We start from the raw sequence: 24,959 nt of genomic DNA on the forward strand, positions 1-24,959 counted from the left end.
TATGAGGGACAACTTTTTTTTTAAAAAACAGAGGGTGTTATGCATATCGAACGAGCTGGCTGCAGAAGTAGATCAGGTGGGTCCATTGAGAACATTTAAAAGGCATTTGGACAAATATGTGAAGAAAAAAGGATTACAAGGATATGGGACAAGTGCAGGGAAATGTGGTTCGAGAGGTTGGACACTGGGGTCAGGATGTACAGGTTTGGAGAGAAGGGACCGTCCCCGTGCTGTCGGACTCTATGCCATTCAACCTTTTGTGTCTTTCATAATAATTTTTATACGTGGCAGTATTCTAGAGACTGATTCGCAATTTGTGGTGAATCCAGGAGAATCCCAGAGAACGTGCAATCTCTGTACTGCCCCCTATTTCGTGAGGCTATTGGGCACATTTCTGAATACCAAAAGCAGTGAGGTATTCACACCTTGCTCTGCTGAACAAAGGCCTTTCACGTGCGTTCGAGACTGTTCGTCCATAAGCAAATGTTGCCATCCTTTGGAATGAGAGGACCCAGCACACACAGACAGACATCCCCATGGTCACTGTACACTGAGAGATTTGGAGGAGGGTGGGAGAATGTTGGAGAGTGTGAACTGGTTCTCTTTGGCAGAAAGAATGAAAAAGCAAGTTATTATTGAAGTGGAAAAAGAATTCAAGATTCAAAGGGAGCTGTGTGTCCTTGTACGTTCATTACAAAATGTCATTATACAGGTAAGAGTGAGATAATACAATGAGTGAGCTTGAACAGTAAAAGGGGAACAAACAAGAAACCAAAATATACCGAGAGGGGTTGATGAAGTGAAAGATCTTCACTTGCAAGTGCACGTCCCTAAAGGTAGCATTACTGCTAGATAGGGTTGTGAAGATGGCACGTGGAATACTTTCCTTCGTTGGCTGCAGACCATGTGCAGGGAGATGGGATTAGAGAGAGCAACTGGATGCCTTTGGGTCAGTATAGACGAGATGGCCCCTTCTGTGCTGTGTCATTTCTGTGGGTCTGGGCCCGGTCCCGGTAACTACATCGGAAGGAAAGTGGAATGTTATTGTTTATTGGAAGGGCAATGGAATATTAAAAGTGGTTGTACAGGCCATTGGAGAGGCTGCATCCAGAATACTGTGAGCAGTTTTAGGCAACTCGTACAATACATCACAAGACCAGGCCCTTTGACCCACCAAGCCTGTGCCATTTCCGACTCCTTATTTCGACTCTCTCCTTATTGCATAGGCACTGTTTCTGACCCTGTGTTCGCCTCCCATTCAACTGTCTGTGAAGAAACATCTTACCTGTTGCTAATGTGCCCACTTCCACCACCTCCACTGACAGTGCTTTCCAGGCATCCATCACCATCTGTGTGGAAAGTCTTCCTCACACTTCTCCCCTAAACCATCCACCACCACCATCCCCCCTCACCTTGATTTAGGATTGCTGAGGGAGAAAGGGAATGGGTGACCAAAAGGCAGAGGAAGAGCAGGAGGGCAGTGCAGGTGACCCTGCAGTCATCTTCCTCAAACAACAGGCATTCCGTTTTGGATACTGCTGGGGGAGATGGCTCACCAGGGGAAGGCAGCAGGAGCCAAGTTCATGGCACCATGGCTGGCTCTGCTGTACAGAAGGGCAAGAAAAAGAGTGGAAGGGTTGTAGTCATTTGGGATTCAATTGTAATTGGAGTAGAGAGGCAGTTCTGCGGTCGAAAGCGAGACTCCCGAATGGTATGTTGCCTCCCAGGTGCACCGGTCAAGGATGTCTCCGATCGGCTGCAGAACATTCTGAAGTGGGAGGGTGAACAGCCAGTTGCGCTGGTGCATATAGGCACCAATGATATTAGTAGAAAACGGGATGAGGTGCTACATGCAGAATTTAGGGAGTTAGGAGCCAGGATAACAAGTAGGACCTCAAAGGTAGTCATCTCAGGATTGCTACCGGTGCCACTTGCTAGCCAGCGCAGAAATGAAAGAAAAGCCAGGATGAATGTGTGGCTTGAGAGATGGTGCAGGAGGGAGGGGTTCAGATTTTTGGGACATTGGAACCGGTTCTGGGGAAGGTGGGACTATTACAAATTGGACGTTCTACACCCGGGCCGGACTGGAACCTATGTCCTTGGGGGTGCTTTTCCTAATGCTGGGGGGAGGCTTTAAACTAATGTGACAGGTGGATGGGAACCAAATATTGGACAGAAAGGAGGTAGTTACGAAAGCCTGTAGGGAACTAGATAATGGAGTCAGTGTGACTAAGGGGAAGAGTAGGCAGAGACCAGATAATGAACTCAAAGGGACAGGTGGTCTGAGGTGCATTTGTTTTCATGTAAGAAGTGTAGTAGATAAGCCAGATGAGCTTAGGGCTTGGATCGGTACCTGGAAGTATGATGTTATTGCTATTACTGAGACTTGTTTGAGGGAAGGGCATGATTGGCAACTAGTTGTCCCAGAATATTGATGCCTCAGGCGGGATTGGGAAGGAGGTAAAGGGGGTGGAGGAGTTGCAATACTGGTCAAAGACGATATCACAGCCGCACTGAAGGAGAGCCCCACGGAGGACTCAAGCAGTGAGGCAGTATGGGCAGAACTCAGAAATAGGAAGAATGCGGTAACAACGTTGGGGCTGTACTACAGGTGTCCCAACAGCAAGTGTGAGAGAGAGGTACAAATATGTAAACAGATAATGGAAAGGTGTAGGAGAAACAGGGTGGTGATGATGGTAGATGTTAATTTTCCAAACATTGACTGGGATTCATTCAGTGTTAGGGGTCAAGATGGAGCAGAATTTGTAAGGTGTGTCCAGGAGGGTTTTCTAGAACAGTGTGCAAACAGTCCAACTCGGGAAGGGGCCATACTGGACCCGGTGTTGGGGAATGAACCCGGCCAGGTGGTTGAAATTACAGTTGGGGATTACTTTGGAAACAGCGACCACAATTCCGTATGTTTTACAATACGTATGGACAAGGATGGATGTAGTGCTGAAGGAAGAGTTCTAAACTAGGGGAAGGCCAACTATACTAAGATTCGGCAGGATCTGGGCAATGTAGATTGGGAGAAAGTGTTTGAAGGTAAAGCCACATTTGATATGTGGGAGGCTTGAAAAGAGAGGTTGATTAGCGTGCAGGAGAGACATGTTCCTGTGAAAATGAGGAATAGAAAAGGCAAGATTAGGGAACCATGGATGACAGGTGAAATTGAGAGGCTAGCCAAGAGGTAAAAGGAAGCATACACGAGGTCGAGGCGACAGACAGACGAAGCTTTGGAAGAATATCGGGAATGTCGGGCGAATCTGAAACGAGGCATTAAGAGGGCTGAGAGAGGACATGAGATACTGCTGGCAAACATGATTAAGGAAAATCCCAAAGCCGAGAGAAAGGATTAGCCCACTTGAAGGCATGTTATGCACTGAGTCAGAGAAAATGGGTGCCATTCTCAATGAGTACTTTGCATCGGTATTCACCAAGGAGACGGACATGACAGATGTTGAGGTTAGGGATAGATGTTTGCTTACTCTAGGTCGAGTTGACACAAGATTGGATTAGATTAGATTCCCTACAGCATGGAAACAGGCCCTTTGGCCCAACAATCCACACCGCCCTTTGGAACATCCCACCCAAACCCATCCCCCTATAACTCACACACACCCCTGAACACTGCGGGCAATTTAGCATGGCCGATCCACCCATCCTGCACATCTTTGGACTGTGGGAGGAAACCGGAGCACCCGGACGAAACCCACACAGAAACGGGGAGAATGTGCAAATTCCACACAGACAGTTGCCCGAGGTTGGAATTCAACCTGGGTCCCCGGTGCTGTGAGGCTGCAGGGCTAACTATTGAGCCACCGTGCCACCCCGAATGAGGAATAAGGAAGGAGGAAGTGTTGGGTATCCTAAAAGACATTAAGGTGGACAAGTCCCCTGGTTCCGATGGGGTCTATCCCAGGTTATTGAGGGAAGAGAGAGGGGAAATAGCCGGGGCCTTAACAGATATCTTTGCAGCATCCTTAGACACGGGTGAGGTCCTGGAGGACTGGAGACTTGCTAATGTCGTCCCCTTCTTTAAGAAGGGTAGCAAGGATAATCCAGGTAATTATAGGCCGGTGAGCCTGATGTCAGTGGTTGGGAAGCCACTGGAGAAGATACTGAAGCATAGGATCTCAGCCCATTTTCTTCCAAATGGGCTTATCAGTGATAGGCAACAGGTTTTGTGCAGGGAAGGTCACGTCTTACCAACTTAATGGAATTCTTTGAGGATGTGTCAAAGTTTGATTGGTGAGGGAAAGGCTGTAGATGTCGTATACATGGACTTCAGCCTGCCATGGGGAACCGTCTCAAATGCCTTACTGATGGAGAAAGTGAAGTCACATGGGGTCCAGAGTGTGCTAGCTAGATGGATAAAAAACTACCTAGGCAAGAGGAGACAGTAATAGTGGAAGGGAGTTTTTCCAACTTGGAGACCTGTGACTAGGGAATCTGTGCTGGGACCACTGTTGTTTGTGATATATGTAAATGATTAGGAGGAAGGTGTAGGTGGTCTGATCAGCAAGTTTGCAGATGACACTTAGATTGGTGGTGTAGCTGATGGTGAAGGGAACTGTCAGAGATTACAGCAGAAGATAGACAGACTGGAGAGTTGGGTATATATATTTCAGATGGAGTTCAATCTGGACAAACGCGAAGTGATGCATTTTGGAAGATCTAATTCAAGGGCAAACTATACAGCAAATGGAAAAGTCCTAGGGGAGTAGTGAGTGAGCGAGCTTCACACAGTTGTTAAGATGACTAAATTTCTTTTATTGCTTTGAAGAAAGATGTTCTCGCAAGGTCCACTACTAATCTCATTTCAGCTTGCGTCTTCTCGTGGGACCTGGCACGGACAGCGTTACATGATGGGAGGACAGAAAAAAAAAGGCTTGCAGTGAAAATACTTGAAGCATTTGTTATTTAAAGCTATAATCATATACCTCCCTTCCCAATTTCTTTGGTGGGGTGGCAGGGGAGGCAGAGAAGAAAAGGAAGGAGTCCCTCACTAGCACAGCCTGGTCTACTCAGGAATGACTATTGAGAAGAGCCAAAAACCACATAATGCAGTTCCTGGCACATATGCCATAACGAGATCCACCAAAAAAAAAACACATTTCACTGTCATCTCTTACTGTTTACCAATGTCCTGATAGCCCAGTGCTAGAGTTCTGTAATTGCAGGACTAAAGTTCAAAAGAAGCCACTACAAACGGGGGCAATGGGACATGAACCACCATGAGGAGCACAGGACTCCTGACACACCAGAGATGCAACATAAATTGCACATCAGGATGTTCAGGTTGCTCCTGGTTCTCACTTGGATGCTCCCGTGGAGGAGAAATGAATCCTTTGCCAGGAAGTTACTGCTGCATGGGGCCTGTGAAGCCACTGCACTAGTCTGCACTATGAGAAAGACCGGACAGGCATTAGCCTGAGGAGAAGAAATAAACAGTGGGCCATTCAGCATTGGATGGGAGAGCAGGGTCAGTGATCATGGCTGGTCATTCAGCTCAGTATCCTGTGCTCACTCTCATCCTTTGCCCCTTAGCCTCAACGTGGGCCATCTCAGCTAATGTTATCAATGCTTTACTCAACTGCTGAGAAAAAAGATTCTCTAGGCTCAGCACACTGGTGGTATCTTCACCTCATTTGGTCGTAGCTGTTGAATCCCACAACCTTCAGGGAGTGACCACTACTTCTGGATAGCCAGGGTAGAACAGAAACTAAGTGTAGGGAAAAATGGTGAATAGAGTTCATAAAACATCCCCATTGGAGGAATTCAGATCGATTAGTACCACTGGTCAAACACTATTAACCAACAAATGCAAGCTGCAGACTCATTACTGTTACATCTGGTGTGGAGGTATGTGGGTCAAGTCTATGGTTATGAAATGGAAAAGGTGCCAGTTGATGTTGAGCATTTAGCTAGTGTAGATTGCTGACATCCCAGCGATACCAAAGAGAGGGAATATGTTCTGGTCTAAGTCTACCAAAAGACAGCCAGCCTCACCCTGCCGTGTAACAGAATGTGGTATTGACAGGTGATCATTTGCCAGAAGGAATAGTGGCAAGAGACAAGCCCCAAGTGTGGGTCTTACCCATTTACAGTTTGTAGTCAAGGGGCCAGAGGGGAAGTATTCAAAGCTCACTGTCAGGTTGGAGACCACAGGGAAAGTACTGAAGTGCTCGAGTGGGTAATAGCCCTCTGACAGGCTCACAGTATTCCTAAAAGTAACTAAGATTCTAGGATGTCACCACTCGCCAACCACAGAACAGGTTGTTTCAACATCAGGTCAGGGCCGGGAACTCCGCAGTTCAGTAACTACAAGCCACTCACCATTTGGTCTTATGATTAATTACTGTCCCTCAAGTTGATGATTCACAATGCACCACACTTCTGGAGGATGCTGGGATGTTGAGTTTCAAACATACCAGGGGCAGGTTTCTGTCTGGTTTATTGGTATTCGAGGGCTACAGTTCAAACTTGTGACACTGGGCAGACAGGGCTGGCTTCTTCATTCTGTACACTGCAGCCATCACCAGCAACAGCAACACCAGAAACCCAATGGCTACTCCAATCACAACAGGAGATCCAGCAGCACCTGTTGGGAGACAGAAGGTGTTGAGACATTGGAAAGGTGCTCCATGAACCAGAGAAGAAGCATCACTTACCATTCTCATTCAGCTGCTTAGACTGGCTGTTCTCCTGCAACAGGAATACAACAGGACCAGGAGAACTTACCAAGGTCCCCTCATGGAGGGGAGCACTCCTGTGTGATCCTATTTGGGGGAAGAGGGACATGACAGATTGTTAGAATCCATGTTGAGACTACAATCAGGATGCTGTATCCTTGCTAACTGGATGTAGGGGACATTGAAGATCAGGGACAGAGGGGGTGGATCTCATGCTCAAAAGAAAGCATGAAGGAACTCACTTGGACCACATCTGGTTGTGCAGTCATCCCGACCAGAGGGAGAGCAAACCTCAGCACTGCAGTGTAGGTAAACCTAGGAAGGAATTTATACTCGAGTGAGCATTTTGTAGCTTGTACCCAGGGGTACAGTACAGAGTCAGCAAGAAGATTTCATGAATGCAGCCTAATTCTGAGCATTTGGTTACCTGTCCAGAGAGGGGCTGCTCAGACACTCCATCCAAGAAAACAAAAGGTCTTCACTTCAAACTGCTTGTGATGGGCTGGGAACTGCAGGCCAGAAGAGGCATCTACTGGGTGGAGGGCAGTCATCGCCCTCATAGGGGCACCTGGAACAGGAGGTGGTCAGTTACTCATTAGTTTAAGACCATCCAAGAAATAATTCATTCAAAAAATATTGGCTCAAGTGTTTGAAACAATCACTGAAACCAAATTTTGAAAGTCTATGGGGTGGGGGTAGGCAGGATACCTTAAGGAAGTTAACATGGCTAAGGAAGAGGAAGGCCAGGCAAAAGTCAGGTCAATGGTGCCAGGTAATAATTGTTCTCCAAGCCTAAACCTGAGGTCCAATGCGTCTGCTTTTAGACTGTTCTGAAGTCCCAGTATATTGCACAAACTGATGGCAGAGGCAAGTAAAACCGATTGGTCTGTTCACCCTGAGACTGTGCTGAAAGCCGACAGTCCTTCATTGTAGTCCACACGATTGAGGAACTAGCATTTGGGGAGCAATGTTGCTGCAATGAATGACAGATCATCTCACTGTCAGGTAGAGATGGTTTAAGGAGTGGGGCCTTGCAGTGTGGATTGATTTAATCTTCAGAATGAGGAGATTTCAGAGCGAATGTTGAAGAAATGCTGCTCGAGAGAATGGTTTGAAGTGGGAACAGTGTTTGACAACAGGTGTGATTAAGATGGGCAGCTGTTTATTAATGTATTGTAATGAGTCACAAACCAACCAAGAGAATGGGCCCTCTGTGCCATTTGTTTCAAAGTGCTGACACTTTGTGCAGCTCTGGCCCAGGCCCACAAATCTCACTGATATTGTTCTGGAACAATACCCTTAAATCCACACATTTCAAGGCCAGGCTTTTCCATTCAGAGTCCTTACCCATCCACCAGGAGACTCCACTGCACCTCATGGTCAGGGGCTGGCACAGGGGTTGCCCAGCAGTCACGCAATCTCAGCACAATCATTGGGTCAGTGCGATCCTTCACACGAAACTCAACAAACACCGACTCCCGAAGGATCCTCTCAATGGGGTAGTCACTGTCCTTGTACCACAGCCTGTAGTTGCCATCTAACAGAAAGGAGAACAAGCCAGTCACTCCCTGAAGGAATACATTCCTAGAGCTCTATTACCAGGGCAGCACTACCTTTTGCTATTTGCAGTTCCAGCCTCAGGATCCCATCTTCAGAAGCAGCTGGTGGTGGAGGGAGCGTGTAAACTGAGACATTGATTTGTAAGCCAGCCTCATGCTCCCCCTTGTACTTGCACTGGATGTGCAGGCTGTCGAGAGACACAAAGGAGGTGGTGGCATTTCAGTCAGTAACTCTTCCCTGTACACACCAAGAAAGCCCACTGCCCTCTCACCTGAAGAGGCTGTCCCTGGTTATTGAGCCCTGTGGCCCCGTCTGAACCATCCTCTTCCCCAAGATGTCTGTTTCATACACAAAGCTGCCAGTCTCCTCCTGCAATGGAGGGCACTGATTAATAGTGAGCTGGCCCATTCAAAAAGGGACTGAATGCCAGACCCCCCAATACTCACCCGCTGGGTTGAGCCACAAGAGGTAATTGGGAAACGGAAGGCTACAAGTTCCTCTGTGATGAGCTCAGGCCTGCACTCAGCTTCTTGTCCATCTTTCACGTGCAGAGATGACAGGTTGAGGGCAGGATGGGTCCGGTTCCTGCTGATCGCTACAATGAACTGGCCATCTGCTGTACACACTGCAAAGAGAAAAAGGTTCAGTTTCACATTCGTGGTTGTGGCCTCCAGTCATTGACAGAAGGATCAAGATTCAAAGACCCAAAAATTAACAGTTATGCTACTGGGAATCTGGTCTGAATTGTTCAAGTTCTAATGGAGAAAAAGCCTTCAAGGCAGATTGTCTCACATCATGGTGTGTTGACAATGTCAGCTCCACAGCCACAAAATCCACATGCAGTACCAGTGTCTGGAACTGACTGAGCAACGTCGGCCTGTCCATCATTGCGCCAAACCACAGGCAGCTTATGGGAGAAATGCTCATCGAGGGGCAAGGAAAGAAAACGGCAATCGTATTGAGGATCACCAGTGTGGTGGGAAAAATAGGGTCACTGGCCTGACTTGTCTCTGCATCCAAAAACTGGGATTTGTGCGCATGGAGGGAAATCTTCATGACCCAGCTACAGTCCTGCTGAGCCCAACTGTGTCAGGTCTGTAGTGAGGACGGTGCCGTGAGCAACAGCTTCACTTCTTTCTCGATCTATTCATTCCAAAGAGAAGAAAGTTCCAGCTAGCAAAGCTATTATACATGAACTGAAACCAAGTCCTCAGTCATGTAACTGATCGATCCGGGTGGTGTAGTGTGAACTGTGCGATGAGCAAACTTGATCTAGTTTTTAGGCCAAAGTGGGATGAAAACAGGGACCAGACTAAATGCAGAATCCTGCCTGGTGTCATTGTCACAAATACTGGAGAAGAGATGTTCAGAATGGAGCTTGATAAAAACATGGACAAAAACACAGTCAGCTCGAAGAATCATTGTTGGCTGAAAGGGTCTTCACGAGCTACTCCCTGTGAGGAGTACAGCCAAACAAACAGTTACAGGAAAATATGAGACAGTGTTTCAGTACAACAGCACACCACTCCAGTGTTGCTGGCTGCAACAGGGAGAACATTCAAAGGGAGGGCAGGGAGAAACAGCAATGTCCAACATTCAACTTCACCCAAAAACAACCAATCCAGCTGGTGAGTTGGGGTTCCTGGCAGCATCTACATCCAGTAGAGACGCATGGAGGTGGTAGTGGAGGGGAATTTGGGCAGGAACAGGATCTGACAGCAGCTGCCTTGGAGAGCTGGGCCTGAAGCAGATTCATGGAAGTGGCTAGTTTAGGCTGGTGCAGTACCTGGTGGTGTCTGCATTGGTGAGGCAGAGGGAGGACTGTGGCAAGGGTCAGGGGAGGCAAAGTGGTGCCCAAGAGCAACATGGCAAAGGGGATTTGTGCCTGATCACCAGGCCCACAGCAAAGTGTAGAATAACTGCAAGATTCACACTTTTTCCTGCCTTTGTATTCTAGGTTTGGTTTTCCATCCTCAGACAGTGCCATCACAACTAAAATTCAAAGCAAAACTGAAATACCAGTTTGACAAGCCAACTTCAACTGTTCAGTGGGGCATCAGTCACCAGTCCTTCAGAGGCCATTCAGCCAAACTACACATGGAACAATTACATTGTCGGCCTCACTGCCTAGCACAAAATCAGGCTGGCAATTACATTTCTTTGAAGGACCATTCATTCCAAAGATTGGTTATTCTGCCCAGACATCCCTGATCAGTAACATTTCAATGGTGACAATAGTTAGTTATTTCTACAACTTGAGGAAGGCTGTTTCCCCCCCCCCCCGCCAACCAAACCATCCTTATCTGGAGTGGGAGAAGTCTCACTGTTGTACACCTAATCACATCTCTATTTTTGATTAGAGAATTACAGCAGCTTCTATTGAAGATTAGACCAGAAACACCACCAGAGTGTTACTTCAGAAAAATCCCCACAGCCTCAATCTTGACAGCCAGCAATACCCAATTTGATGCCTTGATGAAAGGAGAGATCCAGTTGACTTGGCCAACTATTATTTCAAATGGCATGCCTCCTGTGCAGGAGTGTGCCATCTTTGGTCTGCACCTAATTCAGAGCTAAGCTAGTTTATTTCAGCCCTCCCCATTCCTTGACTGAGGACCTCACTTCATATCAATGCTATTTGCACCTTCCCAACCATCACACAGCTGGCCTGTTAGACTTGAACCACACTAATGTGGAACTCACTGCTGGACAGTCAGATACCATCTTTACATTCTATGATCCACAGCACATTTGTTTCATTGATGCAACATTTAGTCACAAACACTCAAAGATAGAGGAGTGTTGCCAGAACACAGTTTAAGGGAGTAAGGAACAAGCCAGTGTACAAGGTGAGAACATCTCAACTACAGCAAGACAAACACTTCCAATTGGTTTCCCCAACACAAGGCAAGTTTAAAGCAAATTGTTTTCTGGCTGATGATAGAAGTTTTTATTTCACAGCCAACCATAGGAAGTCCCTGACATGGAAACCAAAGCATCTACAAATAGATGGAGATTTTATTTGCTGTCAAAAAAGTTGGATAAACAGACCCAGAGCTGCCAGGACTTCCCTCAGAGCTCCTCAATCAGAGGACAGTTCACTGTAATCCATCCCCACCTCCTTTGGTGCAGGGAGGCAAGCTACAGACCATGTGATATATCAACCCAAAAACCAGCTTCCATCTTGAAGATCGATCTATTAGGCTCCACATGGATATTACGTGATTCTTCAGCAAAGGACTCAGGACATCTCCCAAACAGCATGACTCCTAATGTGCCACAAAAGCGAGAAACAGAGTTACCTAAAATAACCCACTAAAGGGGTTCCATCAAAGTGACGAACAGCAAGATTTACTGGGTTTTGTGAATCTTTCCCAAATTCTATCAAGTCAACTTCTGTCCAAACCCCAGGCTAAGCTTCTGTTGTCAAACACCTGCTTCGACTGGAGGACCAATCCAATTTGGCCAAAATAACTGAAAACCAAGAACAAAAACTGAGTTGCTAGAAAAGCTCAGGTCAGGCAGTAACTGTTTAAAACAGAACCAGAGTTAACGTTGCGGGTCCGGTGACACGACGTCACACCATTATCCCAACATCAAACCTACCAGCCACTTCACTCGGGACCATCCCCTACTCTACTCGAGACACAGTCACGTTGCTGTTTTATTTTCTCAAGCACAGGAGAGTGTCTCCCTCCGACTGAATCCCCACAAACAGTCCTTCACCATTGCACAAGGAAACAGGAACAAAGTCCCGGCTGATCGCTTCAGTGTCAGGCTCATTTGCTCGCCGTGGGACCCGGGAGGTGGGTGCTGCTTACCCGGGCTCTCTCTCAGGTTGTAGAAACACGGCTGCCCACTGAGGCTCGGTGACTCAAAGAAGCAGCCCCGCTTGATACAGTCAGTGCTGCTGATAGCGGGCGGGCCACACGGCAGCCTCCAGGCCGGCTCCGGGTCACGCACAGCAGAGGCCAGGAGGGGCAGAGCGGCCCACAGGCCCAGCCAACACAATAACCAATGTCCCATCGCGCTCCCTGAACCTGTGCAAGGCCCTGAGCACCAGCCCGCTTTATAGCCAGCAATTAGCTCCCGGCCCACGGCTTTCTCGTGTTTAAGAAGCTTTAGCTGTCACTGATCCTAATTAAGGATTAATGCGAGATTCCTGCTTCAGTTGCATCTTGACAAGGGACCCTGGGTTCCACTGAGCACAAGATTGTAGTTTGTTCCAGAATCGGTTCTGCTTGGATATGCAAGTAGGAAAGAGAGTCGGAGAATTATGCCGGTGTAGAGGAGGCCGTTCGGCCCATCAGCGGTTCTGTTCCCAGTGCTGCCTTTTCCCTCTCTCCCCACACAGTATTATCCAAATAACCTCCCACAGTGTCCCTCCTGAATGTCTCAGTTGAACCTGTCTCCACCACATTTCCAGGCCGTGCATGCCCTACCCTGACTACCCGCTGTGTGTAAAAACCTTTTCTCACTTCACCCCTTCCACATCATTTTAAATCAATGCACTCTTGTTCTTCCTGTTACCGGTGGGAACATCTGTGGAGAGAGAGAGACACAGTTTGGAATCTGCCCTGATTTCAGCAGAACGGGTCGGTGTTGGAAAGCTGTTTTTATGTATTTGACAGGGAGGGAGTGATGGGGAGAGGAGCGAGGGGAACAAATGGTGTGGAGGCTCACTGTGAGACATCAGCAGTTACTAATTGTGATGAAAGAGAAATAGAGATTTTTTTTATTTGAAAAAATATACTTTATTCATAGAATGTACAAAAAATAAAACATTTATACACGTACCCAGTCATGCAAGCCACTCCGGGTTACCCAGGGGGTATGTACACCAACTAAAGAAAAAAAACAAAACAGAGAAAAAAAAACAAAGCAAAGAAACCGCCCCAGCAGTCGTCACCCCGCACAATCCCAGTTGGCCCCCTGACCAGTTGGGGAAGGCGCCAGCTGGGCCCAGTTACCAGATAGGGCCCTTTTTTCTATTCTGGACGTGGGGTTTCATATGGTGGTCTTTCCCCACTGCGCCTTGGCGGCGGCTGCCCCAAGCTTTAGCGCGTCCCTCAGCACGTAGTCCTGGACCTTGGAGTGCGCCAGTCTGCAACACTCAGTTGGGGTCAGTTCTTTCAGCTGGCAGACCAGCAAGTTGCGGGCAGACCAAAGGGCGTCTTTCACCGCATTGATGGTCCTCCAGGCGCAGTTGATGTTGGTCTCGGTGTGCGTCCCCGGAAACAGCCCGTAGAGCACGGAGTCCCGCGTCACGGAGCTGCTCGGGACGAACCTTGACAAATACCACTGCATCCCCCTCCAGACCTCCTGCGCATAGGCACACTCCAGAAGGAGGTGATCGACAGTCTCATCCCCCCCACAGCCACCTCGAGGGCAGCGTGCGGTGGTGCAGAGATTCCGGGCATGCATAAAGGATCTCACTGGCAGAGCCCCTCTCACCGCCAGCCAAGCAATGGATGAAAGAGAAATAGAGATGTAACATGGGACTGAATTAAGGCGGGATACAGAGAAAATGGGTCTTTCTGCTGAAAACAAAGTAAACAAGATACAGCCGTGTGGGGAGAGCGGAGGTTGGTGAGAACACAAGGAAAATGGAGGACAGGTGTTTAATGTTGTTCAATTCCATGTGGAGTTTCAGAAGCTGCAAAGTGTAGGCCAGACCAGGTAAGGATTGCTGTTGTCTTCCATAAACAACATTAGTGAATGTCAATTGACAATGAGTACAAGCTTGTTATTGGATTCTTGATTCCAGATTGTTATTGAATTCAAATTTCACCATCTGCCGCGATGGGATTTGAACCCAGGTCCCAGATCATTAGCTGGGACTCTGGTAAACAGCCCAGCTATAATACCATTAACCTGATGCCTCCCCCCACTACTGAATGGACAGCAATATGGCACCAACTCTCCCATTGCTTGGTGTGGTTCTGCCACTGGTTTTGATGAGTAGAGGATCGATTGCAGTGGGCCTTAAACTGGTCTCTGAGAACTACAGCTGCAGAACTGTACGACCCTGATAATCTGTAACCTGGTGGCCCTCACTCCCCGCTCACCAACTACGCAGGATATTAACCCTGCTACAATGTAAGTGCAGATGAGGGGCCATTAGCAGTATATTGTTGGATTAGATGGATCTCTAAGGTCACTAGCTGTGATCAAATGGATTCCTTGAGGTTTCACAACATGACCTGCCTCCACTCTTCAGCCATTTGTTGGCCAATAGATCGATTCTTGTGACTTGCTGTTTTGATCCACCAATTGGAAAGCACAATCAATCATTTTGTAAATGACAGTCAGCCAATCAGCCTTTATTCTCATTCACCATATTTTTATGTCTAATCAACAGAGACGTGGATGAAATATGGCATAAAAGCAAACACACCATCGTTTTGACTGTCGCTGTCATTTTTTCCCAGAGTCACACACCACAGTGATCAAGATATTGTCTCTCAGTTCTGAGAGAATCCAGACCATTCCTAGAGCATTGACAACCCCTGTATTGCCCTCTATTTAGTGAGGCTATTGGGCACAGATCTGAACTTCGAAAGCAGTGAGGTATTCACACATTGTTCAGCGTTCAGCAGCACAAAAGCATTTCACCTAGAGTCATGAATGGTGGTGGATAGAAAAACGGAGGAGGTGTCTGTCAAAACATTGTCATTCTCTGGTATGAGGGCGCAGCACACGAACAGACATCCCATAGTCACTGTGCACAGAGGGATTTGGAGGAGGGTTTGAGATTGCTGGAAAGTCTGAACTGTTTCACTTTGGCAAGAAGAATACAAAGGCTGCAAATTATTTAAATGGAAAGAAATTGCAGAACTCGAAGGTTCAAAGGGAGCTTTGTGCCCTGGTACATTCATCACAAGATGCAAGTGTGCAGTAAGTGTGAGACGTGTGAACTAATGCATTTTGGGAGGTCAAACAGTAAACAGGAGTATCCAATAAACAGAAATATACTGAGCGGGGTAGATGAAGGGGGAGTTCTTGGCGTGCGAGTGCACAGGACCCAAAAGGTAGCAGTGCAGGGAGGTAAGGTTGTAAAGAAGACCCGTGGAGTTCTGTGCTTTATTGGCAGAGGAATAGAATGCAAACCTTGGGATATAATAGTGAAACTCTTGAGAACAGCTGTATAAGATACTGGTGAGGCCAAAACTGGTCCGTATGTTCAGGTTCTAAATTGGGACAGTCCTTACAGGGGTTGATTGAAGGAGTTTGTTTGCAGGCAAAGGAACCTGTGGCAATTGGGAGGCCTTTAAATGTGTGCTAGCTACAGTCAAGGTCAATATGTTCCTGTGACGATGAAGGGCAAGGTTGGCAGCAGCAGCGAACCCGGGATAACAAGAGATATTGAGGCTTTGACCAGAAAAAAGAAGGTGGCATGGCTCAGGTACAGGCAGCTGGGATCAAGGGAATCCCTGGAGGTATACAGTAGCTTACTGAAGAAGGAAGCCATGAGGGTTAAGGGGGGGGGGGGGCGCGGGTACGAGATCGCTTTGGATGAGAAGATTCAGGTAAATTCAAAGAGATTCTTTGAGTATATTAGAGGAAAAAGAATAACTAGAGAGAGTATACGACCCCTCAAGGACCAAGGGGGGCAGGTCTGTGTGGAACTGCAGGAGATGGGTGAGATACCCGATGAATATTTCACCTTTGTGTTTACCATGGAGAAAGAGCTGAAGACTTGGAAAGTTTGTGGCAATACCTTGGGGACACTCCATATCACAGTAGAGGTGGTGTTGGATGTAACAGAATGTGTGAGGGTGGATACATCTCCTGGTCCTGACCCGATATATCCAAGAACTGTGCAAGATGCTACAGAAGAAATTGTGGGAGCCCTGGCCGATATTTTTGCATCATCGTTAGCCACCGGTGAGGTCCCAGAAGGTAGCCAATTCAAGAAGTGCTGTGAATAATAACCTGGAAATTACAGACCAGTAAGCTTCACATCTGTGTTAGATACTTCATTGAGAAGGTTCTGAGGGATATGTTACACATGTAACTGGAAAGACAGGGTTTGATCAGCATGGCTTTCTGTGTGGCAGCATGGCTTTGTGCATGGGAGATCATGCCTCGCAAATTTGTTTGAGTTCTTTGATGAAGCGACAAGGAAGGTCAAGGAGGACAGGGCAGTAGGCATAGTCTGTTCGGATTTGAGTAAGGCCTTTGTTAAGGTTACACATGGGAGACTGCTCTGGAAGGTAGGTTCGCATGGAATCAGGGAGAGCTGGCACATTGGCTACACAATTGGCTCGATGGTAGGAAGCAGAGGATAATCATGGAACCGATGCTTATCAGACTGGAGGCTGTGTCTAATGGTGTGCTTCAGGGATCAGTGCTGGGCCCATTGCTATTTGTTATATATAACAATGATTTGGATTAGAATGTACTAGGCATGATTAGTGAGTTGCGAATGACACTAAAATAGGTTTGATCGTGGACACTGAGGAAGGTTATCAGAAATTGCAGCAGGATCTGAATCAGCTGGGGAAGTGGGCAAAGAAAGGCAAAATGAGTTTAATATTCGCAAGCGTGAGGAGTTGCATTTTGGAAAGTCAAATCGAGGTAGGTGTTTCATGGTGAATGGTAGGGCCTTAAGGAGTATATTGGAACTGAGGTGCTTGAAGTTCGGGTTCACAGTTCACTGGAAGTTGAGTCACAGATAGACAGGGCAGTGAAAACGGAATTTGGCACACTGGCCTTCACCAGTTAGTACACTGAGTATAGAAGTTGGGAAGTTATGTTCCAGTTGTACAGGATGTTGGTGAGGCCACACGTGGAGTATTGTGATCAGTTTTGGTCACCTTATTGAGGTGTACAAGATCATGAGAGGCATGGGTAGGGTGAATGCAGTCAGCCTTTTTCCCTCAAGGCTGGGGAATGGAGGCTGAGAGTTGCATCAGCTTAAGGTGAGGTGGGTAGAATATATGGGAACCTGAGGGACAACTTTTATTTTAAAAAAGAGGGTGTTATGCACATGGAACAAGCTGGCAGCAGAAGTAGATCAGGTGGGTCCATTAACAACATTTAAAAGGCATTTGGACAAATATGTGGAGATGAAAGGATTACAAGGATATGGTCAAGTGTAGGGAGATGTGGTGAGAGTGAATTGACATTTGGGTCAGGATGTACAGGTTTGGAGAGAAGGCTCTGTCTCTATGCTGTCGGACTCTAAGCCAATCAACCTTTAGTCTTATTCAGAATATTTTTATATGTGGCAGTATTCTGGAGACTGATTCACAATTTGTGGAGAACCCAGGACAATCCCAGAGAATTTCCAATCTCTATGCTGCTCCCTAATTCGTGAGGCTATCGGGCACATTTCTGAAGACCAAAAGCAGCGAGGTATTCACGCATTGTTCAGCAGAGCAAAGACTTTTCACGTGCGTTCGAGACTGTTTGTCCGTGAGCAAATGGAGGAGATGTCTGTCAAAACATTGCCCTCTTGTGGTCCGAGAGGATCCAGCACACACACACACACACACACACAGAGAGAGAGAGAGATTTGGAGGGTGGGAGAATGTTGGAAAGTGTGAACTGACTCGCTTTGGCAGAAAGAATTTTTAAAAAGTGGGGTATTAGTGAAATGGAAAAGAAATTCGAGAACTCAGATTCAAAGGGAGCTGTGCGTCCTTATATATTCATTACAAAACATCCTTATATATTTATTACAAAATGCTGTTATGCAGGTTAGAACGAGGTAATACACAGAGGTTCAACAGTAAAAGGGGAACATACAATAAACCAAAATATACCGAGAGGGGTTGATGAAGTGAAAGATCTTCACTTGCAAGTGCACGTCCCTAAAGGTAGCATTACTGCTAGATAGGGTTGTAAAGATGGCACGTGGAATACTTTCCTTCGTTGGCTGCGGACCATGTGCAGGGAGATGGGATTAGAGAGAGCAACTGGATGCCTTCGGCTCAGTATAGACGAGATGGCCCCTTCTGTGCTGTGTCATTTCTAATGGTCTGGGCCTGGTAACTACATAAGATGGAAAGTGGAATGTTGTTGTTTATTGGAAGGGCAATGGAATATTAAAAGTGGTTGTACAGGCCATTGGAGAGGCTGCATCCAGAATACTGTGAGCAGTTTTAGGCAACTCGTACAATACATCACAAGACCAGGCCCTTTGACCCACCAAGCCTGTGCCATTTCCGACTCTACTTATTGCATAGAGACAGTTTCTGACCGTGTTCGCCTCCCATTCAACTGTCTGTGAAGAAACATCTTACCTGTTGCTAATGTGCCCACTTCCACTGACAGTGCACTCCAGGCACCCATCACCCTCTGTGTGGAAAGTCTTCCTCACACTTCTCCCTTAAACCATCCATCACCTCCCTCCGTCCCCCTACCTTGACCCTGATTTAATAAATGATTTAAGAGTAATTCAGTGAATGCTCACTCCATGGATTCTAGAACCAACGAGATTATTTGATACATAACCAGATGGACAGGCACAGGCTAAACATGTCTGACTTCATTAGAGTTTAGAAAAACGAGAGGTGATCGTATTGAGACATGAAGATCAGGCACGGTCGACACGAGACACTGAACAATGTTTCACCTTTTGGCGGAAGACACTACAAGGAGGGGACAGTATTAAAATATAGCACTTTTGAGTTAACATGGAGCTGAGGAAAAAAATAATGCTTTAACTGTTTGAAAGTGGAGAGTGTGGAACTCTATTCAGGGAAGGGTGGAAGTGGTGTTATTCAACAGATTTAAAATTGAGGGAAAGCAATTGTGGGGTAACAGAGGGAGACACAGCATATCAGGGCTGTGGAGGGAATCTGGAATTCAACACACAATTAGATCATAGAACATAACAGCTTGAGCTCAGTCCTACTGTACACACCCATACATTTCTACGGAAAGGGACAAGGAAAGTAAACCAAGGCACAAGTGTGCAGTGAATGGGAGAATGGTCAGTAACGTCATGGAACAGAAAAGCCTTGGTGTGCACATTCACCTCATCTCTGAAGTGGTTTACAAATGGCTTAGATCACATGTAGCTTGTTCTTGTCAGTTTCCTATGTCATACGTATGTAGTTTCTGTAGTTGTATGTTAAACTGATTTTTTTTGGAGCAAGGAAGCTAGACTAGGGCCTTGCCCTGTCCCTCCATGCATTGCAATATTTCTGGGCTCTTCTTTCAAGATGATAGCAGGGTGGCTGATCCAGCTGCTCAACGTTGGAGCAAGGGGCAGGCCATTCAGACTCGAGCTTACTTTGCAGATCAGCACAACCAGGGCTGATCATATCTTGGCCTCAACTCCATTTACAACATATAACCCTCCAACCTGCGAGTTGGGAATTTACTTTCCCAGCCTGCACAGCTATCTGGGGAGTAGCAAGCTTCGTAGTTGTCTTGACAACTAAATGTCTTTATTTATTTCACTGCTTTGAAGGAAGAGCTATAGCAAGGTCTACCACTAATCTCATCTCAGCTTGCATCTTCATGGGGGAACCTCCCCCTGACAGCATGACCTGATGGAGGACAGAAAACAAACGAAACAGGCCTGCAGTGAAAATATTTGAGGATATTTAAAGCTATAAACATTTACCTACCGTCCCCAGTTTAGTTGTGGTGCGGTGGGGGAGGGGGGGGCCAGGGGAGGCAGAGAAGAGAAGGAAGGAGTCCCTCACTAGCACAGCCTGGTCCACTCAGGAATGAGTATGGAGAAAAGCAGAGAGGAAAAAAAACACCACCACCTGAGGATGAAGTTCCTGGCACATGATAGCATAACTAGATGCACCACAAAATGCATCCCACTGTCTACCCAGTCCCTGATACAGTTCAGTAATTTTATCACTGGGCTAAGACAAAAGTTCAAAGTGAAGCCACTACAAACGGGTGCAATGGGACATGAACCACCATCAGGAGCACAGGACTCCTGACACGCCAGAGACACACAGATTGCACCACAGGATGTTCTGGTTTCTCCTGGTTCTCACTTGGAGGTTTCCATGAGCCCACTGCAAGAAATGAATCCTTTGCCGGGAAGTTACTGCTGCATGGGGCCTGTGAAGCCACTGCATTAGTCTAGTGTGACATACAGGACAGGCATTAGCCTGAGAAACAATAAACAGTGGGCCATTCAGCATTGGATAGCACAGCAGGGTCAGTGATAGTGGCTGGTCATTCAGCTCAGTATCCTGTTCTCACCTCTTCCTTTGCCCTCTCACCTCAATATGGGCCATCTCAGCTAATGTTATCAATGCTTTAGTCTCAACTGCTGAGAAAGAGGATTCTACAGGCTCAGCACACTGGTGCTATCTTCACCTCATCTTGGTCTTCGCTGTCAAATCCCACAACCTTCAGGGAGTGGGACCTGCTTCTGGATGGCCAGAGTAATAAAACTGAAATGTTGGAGAAAAAGGGGGTGAAATTCATAAACATCCCAATTGGAGGAATTCAGATCAATTAGGACCACTGGTTAAATGCTATTAAGCAACAAATGCAAACTACAGACTAGTTACTGTTATATCTGGTGAGGAGTTATGTGGGTCAAGTCTATGGTTATGAAAATGGAAAGGTGCCAGTTGATGTTGAGCATTTAGCTAGTGTTGATTGGGTATCTCTGGGCTGTCAGCAAAAAAGCAAGGTGTCCTGGTTTAAGAATTCCAGAGGACAGCCAGCCTTGCCCTGCAGTGGAACAGACAGTGGTATTTACATGTGTGATTAGTCACCAAAAGGAATAGTGGCTAGAGACAAGCCCCAAGTGTGGGTCTTTCCCCATTTACAGTTTGTAGTCAAGGGGCTAGAGGGAAAGTATTCAAAGCTCACTGTCAGGTGGGGCAACACAGGGAAGGAATAGAAGTGCTTGAGTGGGTAATAGCCCTCTGACATTCTCACAGTATTCCTAAATTTAACTAAGAATCCAGGATGTCACCACTCACCAACCATAGAACAGGTTGTTTCAACATCAATTCAGGGCTGGGAACTCTGCAGTTCAGTAACTCCAAGCCACTCACCATTTGGTCTTATGGCTAATTGCTGTCCCTTAAGTGAGGTTGAATAGTGATCAATCAACTTCTGAAGAAGACTGGGATGTTCAGTATCAGACGTGCCAGGGAGAGGTTTCTGTCTGGTTTATTGGTATTCAAGGGCTACAGTTCAATCCTGGGACACTGGGCACAGACAGGGCTGGGCTCTTCATTCTGTACACTGCAGCCACCACCAGAAACCCAATGGCTACTCCAACTACAACAGGAGATCCAACAGCACCTATTGGGAAAGGCAAAGGTGTTAAGACATTGGCAGAGTGCTCCATGAACCACAGAAGAAACATCACTTACCATTCTCATTCAACAGCTGCTGAGACTGGCTGTTCTCCTGCAACAGGACCAGGAGCACTTGCCAAGGTTGCCTCATGGAGGGGAGCACTCCTGCGTGATCCTTTTTGGGGAAAAAGGGGAGACATTACATTAGATTCCATTTTGCGACTACAGTCAGGATGCTTTACTGTCCCTCAAGTTGATGATTCACAATGCACCACACTTCTGGAGGATGCTGGGTTGTTGAGTTTCAAACACACCAGGGGCAGGTTTCTGTCTGGTTTATTGGTATTCAAGGGCTACAGTTCAATCTTGTGACACTGGGCAGACAGGGCTGGCTTCTTCATTCTGTACACTGCAGCCATCACCAGCAACAGCAACACCAGAAACCCAATGGCTACTCCAACCACAACAGGAGATCCAGCAGCACCTGTTGGGAGACAGAAGGTGTTGAGACATTGGAAAAGGTGCTCCATGAACCAGAGAAGAAGCATCACTTACCATTCTCATTCAGCTGCTTAGACTGGCTGTTCTCCTGCAACAGGAATACAACAGGACCAGGAGAACTTAGCAAGGTCCCCTCATGGAGGGGAGCACTCCTGCGTGATCCTATTTGGGGGAAGAGGGACATGACAGATTGTTAGAATCCATGTTGAGACTACAATCAGGATGCTGTATCCTTGCTAACTGGATGTAGGGGACATTGAAGATCAGGGACAGAGGGGGTGGATCTCAGCTCAGCAGAAAGCATCAAGGAACTCACTTGGTCCACATCTGGTTGTACAGTCATCCCGACCAGAGGGAGAGCAAACCTCAGCACTGCAGTGCAGGTAAACCTAGGAAGGAATTTATACTCGAGTGAGCATTTTGTAGCTTGTACCCAGGGGTGTAGTACAGAGTCAGCAAGAAGATTTCATGAATGCAGCCTAATTCTGAGCATTTGGTTACCTGTCCAGAGAGGGGCTGCTCAGACACTCCATCCAAGAAAACAAAGGTCTTCACTTCAAACCGCTTGTGATGGGCTGGGAACTGCAGGCCAGAAGAGGCATCTACTGGGTGTAGGACAGTCAGGTAGTCATCACCCTCATAGGGGCACCTGGAACAGGAGGTGGTCAGTTGCTCATTAGAGACCTACCAGAAATAATTTGTTTACAAAATATTGGCTCAAGAGTTGGAAATAATCACTGAAGCCAATTTTGAAAGTCTATAGGGTGCGGGGGGGGTGGGGTCGTGGTGCTGATGCATGTGGGGAAGGCAGGATAGCCCTGAGACGGCACTGAAAGCTGCCACAGTCCTTCATTGCAGTCCACATGGAGGAAATAGCATTTCTGATTGGAGGAAACATGAGGCAGAGTTAGTGGAGGGCAGCCTGCCATTGCATATAGGGTTTGAGAAAATATTTGACAAGGTGTCACGTTACAAAGGAGAGTCATCCCAGGCACCTTGCAGTGTTGTGGGGGGGTGCGGTGGTGGTGCCATGATGTTGCTGAGATCAATGATCAATCATCTCACCGGTGAGTTAGGATGGTTTAAGCAATGGGGCCTTGCAGTCGTTGCAATGTGGATTGATTTAATCTTCAGAACGAGGGGATTTCAGAGTGAATGTTGAAGAAATGCTGCTCGACAGAATGGTTTGAAGTGTAAAGGGTGTGATTAAGATGGGCAGCTGTTTATTAATTTATTGTACTGAGTCACAAACCAACTTAGAGACTGGGCTCTCATGCCATTTATTTCCAAGTGCTGACACTTACTGTGGGCCAGGCCCAGGCCCACAAATCTCACTGATATTGTTCTGTAAAAATATCCTTAAATCCACACTCATTTCAAGGCCAGTCTTTCCATTCAGAGTCCTTACCCATCCACCAGGAGGCGCCACTGCACCTCATGGTCAGGGGCTGGCACAGGGGTTGCCCAGCAGTCACACAATGTCAGGACAATCATTGTGTCAGTGTGATCCTTCACATCAACCTCAAACACTGACTCCTGAAGGATCCTCTCAACGGCAGGGGGGAGTCACTGTCCTTGTTTCTGTCAGATGGCAACTACAGGCAGTGGTACAAGGAGAACAAGCCAGTCACTCCCTGAAGGAACACATTCCTCGTGCTCTATTACCAGGGCAGCACTACCTTTTGCTATTCGCAGTTCCAGCCTCAGGATTCCATCATCAGAAGCAGCTGGTGGTGGAGGGAGTGTGTAAACTGAGACATTGATTTGTAAGCCAGCCTCATGCTCCCCCTTGTACTTGCACTGGACGTGCAGCTGTGGAGAGACACAAAGAGGTGGAGGAGTTTCAGTCAGTAACCCTTCCCTGTACACAACAAACTCCACTGCCCTCTCACCTGAAGAGGCTGTCCCTGGTTATTGAGCCCTGTGGCCCCGTCTGAACCATCCTCTTCCCCAAGATGTCTGTTTCACACAAAGCTGCCAGTCTCCTCCTGCAATGGAGGGCACTGTTTAATAGGGAGCTGGCCCATTCAAAAGGGACAGAAAGCCAGACCCTCCAATACTCACCCACTGGGTCATGCCACAAGAGGTAGTTGTGAAGCGGAAGGCTACAAGTTCCTTTGATGAGCTTAGGCCTGCACTCAGCTTCTTGTCCATCTTTCATGTACAGAGATGACAGGTTGAGGGCAGGACGGGTCAGGTTCCTGGTGATTGCTACAATGAACTGGCCGTCTGCTGTACACACTGCGAAGAGAAAAAGGTTCAGTTTCACATTGGTCATTGTGGCCTGCAATCCTTGACAGAGAGACTGATCAAAATTGAAAGACCAAAGACATCAACTGCTATGCTGCTTGGAAATCTAGCGCAGTTATTTCTTGTAAATTTCCAAAGGAGATATAGGAAGTTAAGACAAATCGTTTGCCTTTGGAGTGTCAAGCCATGTGACCATCCAGTAGAGGCTGCAGAGTGTTCTGCAAGACTGAATACCAAATGTTTCAGTTAACCTAGGAACACCCTAATGGAGCCTTTTCAGGGAGGAAGGAGAAGTTTAAGAGCCACAGCAAATCTAAAACTGAAAGACAAAAGCTAAACAAACATCCTCAAGAGAGTGTAAATTCATATGTTTCAGGGGCAGGATGTGCTGAAATGTTAGTTGCATGCACACAAGGTCCACATGCAGTACCAGTGTCTGGAACTGACTGAACAGTGTCAGCCTGTCCATCACTGCTCCTAACCCTGGAGGAGATGTACATGCAGCTTATGGGGGGCAGCAGGGGTGGGGGAAGAGAAATGCTCATCAGGAGCTAAGGAAAGAAAGCAGGAATTGCATGGAGGATCACTACAGTCCATCTGTGATGGATCAGGGTCACAGGGCTGAATGGCCAACCATCCAAAGACTGGAATTTGGGAAGTGCACCAGTATGCATCAAGAGAAATCTCCAGGAAAGCTGATTCAGCTACATGC

This window comes from Stegostoma tigrinum, chromosome 30 (genome assembly GCF_030684315.1).
Source record: "Stegostoma tigrinum isolate sSteTig4 chromosome 30, sSteTig4.hap1, whole genome shotgun sequence".
Taxonomy (NCBI): Eukaryota; Metazoa; Chordata; class Chondrichthyes; order Orectolobiformes; family Stegostomatidae; genus Stegostoma; species Stegostoma tigrinum.